The sequence below is a fragment of the Acipenser ruthenus genome, chromosome 14 (genome assembly GCF_902713425.1).
Source record: "Acipenser ruthenus chromosome 14, fAciRut3.2 maternal haplotype, whole genome shotgun sequence".
Taxonomy (NCBI): domain Eukaryota; kingdom Metazoa; phylum Chordata; class Actinopteri; order Acipenseriformes; family Acipenseridae; genus Acipenser; species Acipenser ruthenus.
In genome coordinates this window covers 25,563,653-25,572,317 of record NC_081202.1, presented here as the reverse complement: position 1 = coordinate 25,572,317, position 8,665 = coordinate 25,563,653, and the positions used below count along the sequence as shown (strand labels likewise).

At 37.6% G+C, this 8,665-nt stretch overlaps 1 long non-coding RNA gene across 1 annotated transcript; it reads right to left on the bottom strand.

Moving 5' to 3' along the window:
- Positions 1 to 591: 591 nt before the first annotated feature.
- On the bottom strand, positions 592 to 1,841 carry LOC131697363 (uncharacterized). The gene is made up of 2 exons (XR_009307195.1): positions 1,725 to 1,841; positions 592 to 1,093 (listed from the first exon to the last, which is right to left on the bottom strand). It is a non-coding gene; the product is annotated as an uncharacterized LOC131697363 (long non-coding RNA).
- Between the last annotated feature and the right edge of the window lie 6,824 nt (positions 1,842 to 8,665).

Sequence of the window (8,665 nt, the reverse complement as noted above, 5' to 3'; positions counted from 1 at the left end):
ATTGAGCGTTGCGACAGTACCATGAGTCTTGTACTTCTTGATAATAGAAACAATAGTTGAAATTGGAATACTCAGATGCTTGGAAATCTTCTTGTGTCCTTCTCCAGCTTTATGACAATAAATCATTTTCTGCCTAAGGTCTTCAGAGAGCTCTTTACTTTTTCCCATATTGACTTATTGGTAATGACAGCAATCATCCTATGCCTAACCCTTTTATACTCTCTAAGAATGTTCACCTACAATCCAGCATTATTTAGACTTTTCTAGAATTCTCATATTGAAATTTCTAGCACCTTGTAGACAATTCTATCATAGCTTCAAAGGGTATGAATACTTTGGAATTACCATTTTTGGAGTTTTGCAAAAATAAATAATTCTAGACTATCTAAATGTATTTCTCGTTACTTTTTTTCCTCATCAACTTTCCTTAAAAGATTTTTCCTAAAATTCTTTGTTTTCAAGACATTTCTTGAAATTATAAATTTACATTGGGGTGTGTAAACGTCTGATTACAACTGTGTGTGTGTGTGTTATATATATATATATATATATATATATATATATATGGCGATGTAAAGGACACAAGGCAAGTTCAAGGCTAAAACTTTTATTTTTGTTTTAGCTTCAATAATCACTTAACAAAGCTGCTGTCAGGCACAGCTCACGCTTTCACAAGTCAGCTCTCTCTTCTCTTTAGCTTTCTTACTCGTTGGCTGTTGTCCACCCGTTCTGTTCTCCTTCTTTCAGTCCGACCCCGGGGTCCAGCTTCAGTCCCTTTTATAAGAGAGCTGAGTGAGGCAGTGCCCATTCCAGCCAATCCAGAACAGACACCTCACCCAGCTGGAATTTCCCCAAATGGCAGCTGGATGGAAATCCCCCAGCCCAGGGGCCTCAGTCCAGGGATCGGAACATTCTGGAAGGAAGGGGGCATGGCCCCAGCCTAACCACGGGTAACCTCGCTGGATGGAAAAGTACAGGCTGGGTTCTCCCGTTCACTCCAGTGTGCTGACTCCACGGGGCGCTTCCTTCCGGGTTGGTGAGGAACAGTCAGGGTCCCGGCCCCGCCCATCTCTCCGGCCCACCTCAGGACCCCCTGTTACAATATATATATATATATATATATATATATATATATATATATATATATATAGCATACCAACAATGGTAGTCCTAGTGGGTAAACAGCTAAAAACTAAAGTTTGCCATCCAGGGGTTCAGCTAGTGATGGGAATTAAGGTTCACCTGGTTCGACCCTACATGAACCAAGTGAGGCAAACAGTGTCACGAAGCAGAGGTTCATTTGGTTCAGTTGAACCATAACATGTGTCCTGTGAGTGTTCCTTTTAGGAATGCTTTGAAGTGTCATACATTGGCAGTAACGATACGTAATGATTTTACCCACACTGTCCAAATAAATAACCTAACGTGACATTGTTCAATTTTGAATGTCGTACAATCTTATAGGAATTGTTTGATGTGCAAGTGCATGAAGGAAAAAAAAAAACATATATGTAAGGTATTATGAACCTTGAAGCATGACTGCTTTAATGGTTGAGTGGTATCATGTTGAATGTTTAGCACAAAGCTTGGTCCTCATGCTGGTTCAAATCCAGCATATATATATATATATATATATATATATATATATATATATATATATATATATCTCTATCTCATTTTACATTTTTAAATTACCGGTACTACCAGAGTTCAAGATGCCTTACCATTTAGTTAACACACGCAGTGATCATGAGTGGTTGCTCTGTTTGCTCAACCTGATTCTTACACGCAGACGTGAGGCTTCCCAACCAATTCATTTCCAGCTTGCTGACAAAGAACAACACATGGAAAACCAAGAACTAAGTACTGGCTTTTCAGCTCCTTTTTAAAGGCATGTGGACAGAGTTAATTGATAGCCAATTAGTCAATCAACACCTGGCCACATGCTGCACATGAATTTCAATTAGGCAGGGAGGGAATTCTAACCACCCAGCCCTGCCATATCTAACACAACCTTTATTTGGCAAAACCTTCAAATTAAACGTGTTTCTTTACAAATATATTATTTACATGCGTACTAAAAGAATGAAAAGAAAGTTCACAGAGAGCATTTTATCCTGAAAAAAGATATGATTTTATGTATCGGTTAACAACATTCTGTGTAATAGAATTCTGTCCTTGTAGTAGAACAGTTATATTTCTAGTATTCCAAAGTGCTATGGAGACCTATTAGGAGAAAAATGTGTCAGGAGAAAGGTGGAACAAATAGGAAAACTGTGCAGTCTAAAAGAAAAGAAACTGCCTTGCCTTGTAAGCCTTACACACACTTATCAGGGGAGACCACCAACACCCCTCTAAACAATTAAGCTACACCAGTTCACCTTTTCTATATAATTAGGTGGCATTGCAGGGGGTCTAGCCTTGGTGTTCATGGAGCTTCTGACCAGGGAGCAGACATTTGGTCATTTCCATGTTCCGCATTAATACAGTTAATCTTTAAGGTTTTATTAATGCATTAACGTAACAATTGCTATACAAATCAACAACCTTTTTTTAAGAGTAATTGATGTTTCAAGTCTTTTGCGAGTGACATTAAATATCTAGTGTTCTGTGGAGCTGTGATAACAGACCGTGGGGTTTCAAAAATCAGGAGGCTGCAAAAGCCCTCCAGCGCTTCCAGCATGATGTCTTCCTCTACCCTCCTGACCTTTGGTCCAGGAAATGTGTCTCTGCCATTAGCTCCTATTATTATGTGTGTTTAATGTTTTAAACCCATGGATTTGGGGAAATTTGACATTTAGCCTAGCAATTTGATGTCTGGAGAGCATGGCTAATTGCAAATGGGATGTAAACTTATATGAAACATCAACAGAATGTGTGTTGTGACAACAGATATCTGTAACAAAAGTAATCTTCTCCATCAGTATACAGTCTTCCTTCTACCTCTGTACTAATTGGAGTACTTGTAAGTGTGTAACCCAACACCCCTTGCTAATTGAGGTGTCTTGGATAGGGGAGAGAGTTATTTAAGGAGTTGTAATAGTATTGCCTGTAAGCAATTTCTGCCAATGCAACCTGTGCCACCAGGGCCCTCAAACAGATTAGATGATTCAATTGCATTAAATTGTATATAGAAGTACAAAACAATTTCAACATTAAAGAGTAAACAAATTATTACTTGAGAGCTAAAAGAAATCATGTTGTGTGTATTTTCTAACCAACTAACGTGACTACAGACAGCACAAAATTAGACTATAGAAGGCCCTGAGGTCACGCAGTGTATAAGAAAGTATAAGAAAGAATGGGCCATGCATTTAGTACATTGTCAAAATATATAACAAAAAAGTTTGTTGTAAATCCACCCAGAAATGTGGGAATGTAATCTGGGGGTTTATCATATTATAAAAAACACCTTGAAAGAATGGAGTCTCAGAAGCAGCATACTATCTTATGAAGCTAGGAACAGTTAGAGAACAGCAGCCCTGCTACCTGTCAGAAGATTGCCAGCACTTCTGTGTTCTGAAGAACATGGAAGACTGAATTATGTCAGAGTTGGTGACAAGACTGGTGGTTAACAAGACTGACAGGTCCTAAAAAGCAATAGCCAGCATCCAATTCTGGTGAAGCTCAAAAAGAAAGCCCGGTGAAGAGTGAAGTTTGTTGTCCAAATTGAGATTATATATATTATTTTGCACAAAAAAAAAAAATTGTGGAAGAAAAATCACACAGCATTGGGTGAGGGGGGTGAGGGGGGTGAGGGGGGTGAGGGGGGCGCAGTCACACTGCATGAAGGGGGATCTTTATGTTGCTTTCACATAAGTTATGGGAAGACATACATTGTGTGCTGTGGTTTAGAATCAATCTTATTTTATTTGAACTACAGTACACCCTCGCTATAATGAATCTGTCGGGGTCCATGCCTTTTGTTCGTTATATCGAGGGGTTCGTTAAAGCGAAAGGACAATCAAAATGGATGACAAACTGTTGGAGTAAGTAAATGAGATGAGATTGTGAATACAAGTAGAATTACATGTACCTGTTCATTTAATGTATGTAGTATTCTGCCTTTGCTTTATCCTATTCAATTAAAACGCAGTACAAAAAGCAAACATCCTGAATTGAAGCTTTTATTCAAAATCAATCTGACACAAATCGTTTCAAAGTGCACCAAATCTTAATCCAACATGCAAGAATCCCAAACTGAGCTTTCATTCCAAATCAACCCCACGTGAAAAGTTCGTCAGACCTCAAGTTTCTTTTGTTGTTGTTGTTTTTTCTTTAATCAATTTAGCTTTGCCTGCTGAACAAGCCAAATAAACAGAGTGATTTTGACAACCTATATTCATGACAGAGATATGCCGCACTACTCCTTTTTTTCAAACGATCAATATAGTTTCCAGCTTTGTATAGTTACAGGAGGTGGCATCCCGTGCTTACAGACAGAGATGTTGAAAGTGTGTGTTTATATTATCTTTTTTTATATTTTTGTATTTGGGGTCCAAGTGCCTGGTTCGTTATAGCCGAATGTTTGTTATAATGAAGGGCATTATAGCGAGGGTGTACTGTAGTTCCCTTAATAAAATAAAAACTCCCTCTGAAGATGAATAGTTTTTGTAGATAATTTTGCAGCCACGGTTTCTTTTTAAACTCTTGCTACCATATGTTGACAGTTCCTTGATCAGAAACCTGCTGTATAGGTGTCAAAGAACCCAAGTGTTTGGTGTTTTTTTTCTCTCCCTTGAAAGGCAGGCCCTCGCATCATTTCACTGCACAGCACTGTCCTCGTTGTATCAGGGTCATCGTGCTGGAGTAATGAGCCACAACACCGACCAACAACAGTTATCCATAATCTTACCAAAGGTTAAATGCCTTGACAAAAAATGTAGTTGAGAAGATTAGGAGCCATAAGAGTATTGTTCAAAACATTCAGTTCCACTACAGGCTCAGTAACGCAATTGAGAAGGTCCCCATCATGGCCAGACAAACGACCAGGGCCTGCTAAATGAGCTGTTGTTCGGCGGACATTAATAATTGTAATTGTAGTCAGGGAAAATAACAACTCCTCCTTTGTATGTGTGGTCTTGTTTTCACCTTGTCTGTAAGGGTGAAGCAGTAAGCTGAGGCGTCTCTTTGAAGAAACTCTTAGCATGTGTCTGGCCCCTGCTTAGTCTTTCGATAATAGTAGGGAGCTGCCAGACACAGACCACTTTCACTGCAGTAGCGGCTGCCGCAGTTATCCCAATTTCCCAACATTTTTACACATGTTTAACAGGTCAAATATGTGAATGAGGCTTCTAATTGCACGTTGAGCACCACAGCAGGTGATGACTGATGTAAGCAGTAAATGTCCAGTGCCTTTTAATCATTTTCTGAAAAACTTCTATTTATAATAAAATGTATACACATACTTTCCTTCATCCTGTAACCTCATAGTAATTTACTGTACTGGGCATTATTTAATTACCATCACATTATATATTGTATAATTCATTTTGCTATGTGAGAAAAGCTATAAAGCTCCTTGTTCTTATTCATAATGGGAAATTGTTCTGAAAAGTAATATCTGAATTTGTGATTATATTACATCTAGAATAGATTGTACAGTTTAAGAAGTAAAAACAGCTTTTACACATTTGAGGTAACACTTTATGTTAACTAGGCAAAACTTACCAGTAATTGCACTCATTATTTCATTTACTTACCCTAACACTAGCTTCAACCATAACCTTTTTATTATCAGTATTGATAGTTTTTACTGGGAAACATGACAAAATGACAGGTACAAACTACCTTATTCTCGTTATTGGTTTGTATACAGTTACTTCGTGTTACTTATTCAAATAGGTGGTTTTAGACTAAACACGCTCAAAGAAAATAATAAAAAAAAAAAATGTTATAGTTTTAAAACCTCCAGGGGCGGGGGTCGCTTAACACTGTAGGTAGTTTTTTGAGTGATTTCAGATTGTCCCTATTTATTTTAATGATTCTGTACTTACTGACATTTGTATGCATCACTAGATGAAATTAGTTCCACAAATGCTTGCTCGCCCGTAAAGTTACAAACCGAGGTCAAATTAAAACAAACAGTTGTGTGTTAAATTATTTTATTTATGATTTTTATTAAACATGCACAGCCAGATTTCATTACTCTTGAAAGGAAAAAAAAACTGTTAGTTCAATGGTAAGTAAAATTACTGATCAAACCCTGCTTTTCCCAGTGATCTCACACCCAACTCTTCCTAAACTCATTCCTGCTCCTGGTTTTATACAGCACACTCCGTCCACCAACCCTAACCACCATCAGAGAAACCCAGATAACAAATACAAACTGTAAGGGATCCAGCTTAGCTGAATAAGGTGACTTTCAGAGTCACTGCCACTGTAAATATAGCTGGCAGGGATTTGTAAAACCAACTTGTGGGCTTGCAGGGCTGCTAATTCCACTCATCATAAGATTTTTATAACTAATGGGGATAACTAGTGATATGAAACTGGAGACATCAGTCCTTAAATCAACCTTGTGAGTTTTCAACTCTTTTAATCAGCTGGGGTGCACAGCAAGGACACAACAGATCACTGTCAGGAATATATTTGTTTGAATGTATTTGTTTCTGTGTGCTACCCCAGAATAGTAATAAAGTAAACATTTAACTTGCATGAATGATAATTATTTAACTGGCTTTCAGCATCATAATGAAAGACAGCACATGTTCTCTAACGTTTTATGTATCTTAATGCCTGAAAAACTAATATGGTATTTTAGGGTGTACCATTTTATTCAGTATATATATTTCCTTATTATATCCCTTATCAGGGTATAACAGCCGTTGCTGGTTGTGCCTTGAGGTTGGGGTCTAGTAGGTTTAGGCTACCATAGGCTTGCTATGGAAATATTATTTTGTGTGAAGTAAAAGTGATTTTCAGAAAAAGTCTGGTCTTTAAATGCTTATGGGAAATGCAATGTAATTTTCAGATTACCATAAAATTCTTCACCATATAATGCTTTAACTCTGCTCTGCTTGACTTTGCTATTCTTTTACTATGGTATACCAAATGGAACAAAATGTTTTCTGAGGGAAGAGCAAGCTGTTTTAAGGTTGCAAATAATGCTTTATTGTATTTCAACTTTTTTTAGGAAAAAAGAATATTGTCACTACTTCTTTGTAACCCCAAGGAATAACTATAGGTTTTAGTCCAAGAGGGATTATTGTAACCTAGGGACTTTGAAGGATGCTGGAGTTCGTCTGATATTTTTCTTTTAGAGCTCCCTGCGATACAGCATTCATCATGCAAAAATGCTCTGCACAAAGTAAAGTTCCCACCAGAGAGCCAGTTCGTTTGGTTTGTGGGTGGGGCAAAAACACTTTTGGAAGCTTTAGTGCCGAAACAATAGGCAAAGGACAGCACAGCACATGGAACTTTCCCACTCTATATAAAAGATGCGTATTGTGGCACTTAGCCTTGGGCGAAGTTGTAGTGGTGCATGCTGTGAATCCATAGCCAACATCTAAAGAAAGGAATAATAGTGCGAGGTGAACAAAATGGCCTGTTTCTCACTCTGTATAATTGAATTTTATAGTTTGCAAAACCGCTTAATTTACCTCCATGGTGCACGTGGCAGTGACAGCTTCTGTCCCATGCTCGAGAGTTACTGTATATCTTTTTTGATTCACAGCAACGCTTGCCTAGTCCTCAAACTTAGTTAACATCTTAAACTTTCCTGTTACTTTCTATTGTGTTGTAAACAACAGGAATTCCAACCTTCCTCTATCTTGTTACTGTTTTAGGATGTTGCTATAAAAACTAACCATGGGCAAATGACATGCATTTGAGATTAGATTGGAAAGAGAGTCTAGCTGTGCCTTTAAAGGAACAGGTCTAGTTAATCTTTTGCTTAGATTATGGAAAAATAAAAATGCTACAGTTTACACATGTAAAAATGACTATTGTTTCTGCAATGTTCTTTTCCATGGAAAGAATGACTTTATTTAGTGTAACATCCATTTGCAATGAACTGATTATCTCAGAATAATGAAAGCAAAAAAGTGGAAGGAGCTGCATGTGATATGAATTTCAGAGATGTTAATCAATCTTCTGGGTGTTACCCTGTGGACTCTGAAATACAGATTTGCCCTAATGGAGCATGACACTGGAAGGAATATCTCTCAGGGGAAGTGCTTGGACAACTTGTGTGGAAGTTTCAAATGTACTGCAAATGCTTGACTTGATGTCACCAACACTTGTGGAAATAAAACCAGATAGTCATAACCTGGTGATCACAACAGAGTCACCAGCAAACATCAACAGGAGAATGCAGTTTGCATGAATGCTTCAGCATTCCTTCAATTTTCATAGAACTGTTCAATTTTATGGAAAATGGTTGGTCACTATGTTTTTTTTCTTCTAAACTAATTATTGCAATGATTGTGTTACTTAGGGACTGTTTAATGTCTTACTTCTCCCCTGGCTCTTTATCTGTGCATTTGGTTTTACAGTGCTCTGGCAATCGATTACTGGTAAAGAATATAATTTACATTGATATTATTCCTTTATTATTACTCAGAAATTTGAATCTGTTATTGAAGAGTTTTAACTTGTTTAACTGTTTTCAGATGCCTCCTTTAATTGGGTTTAAAATTACAAACCCCTGGATTCTTACAATACA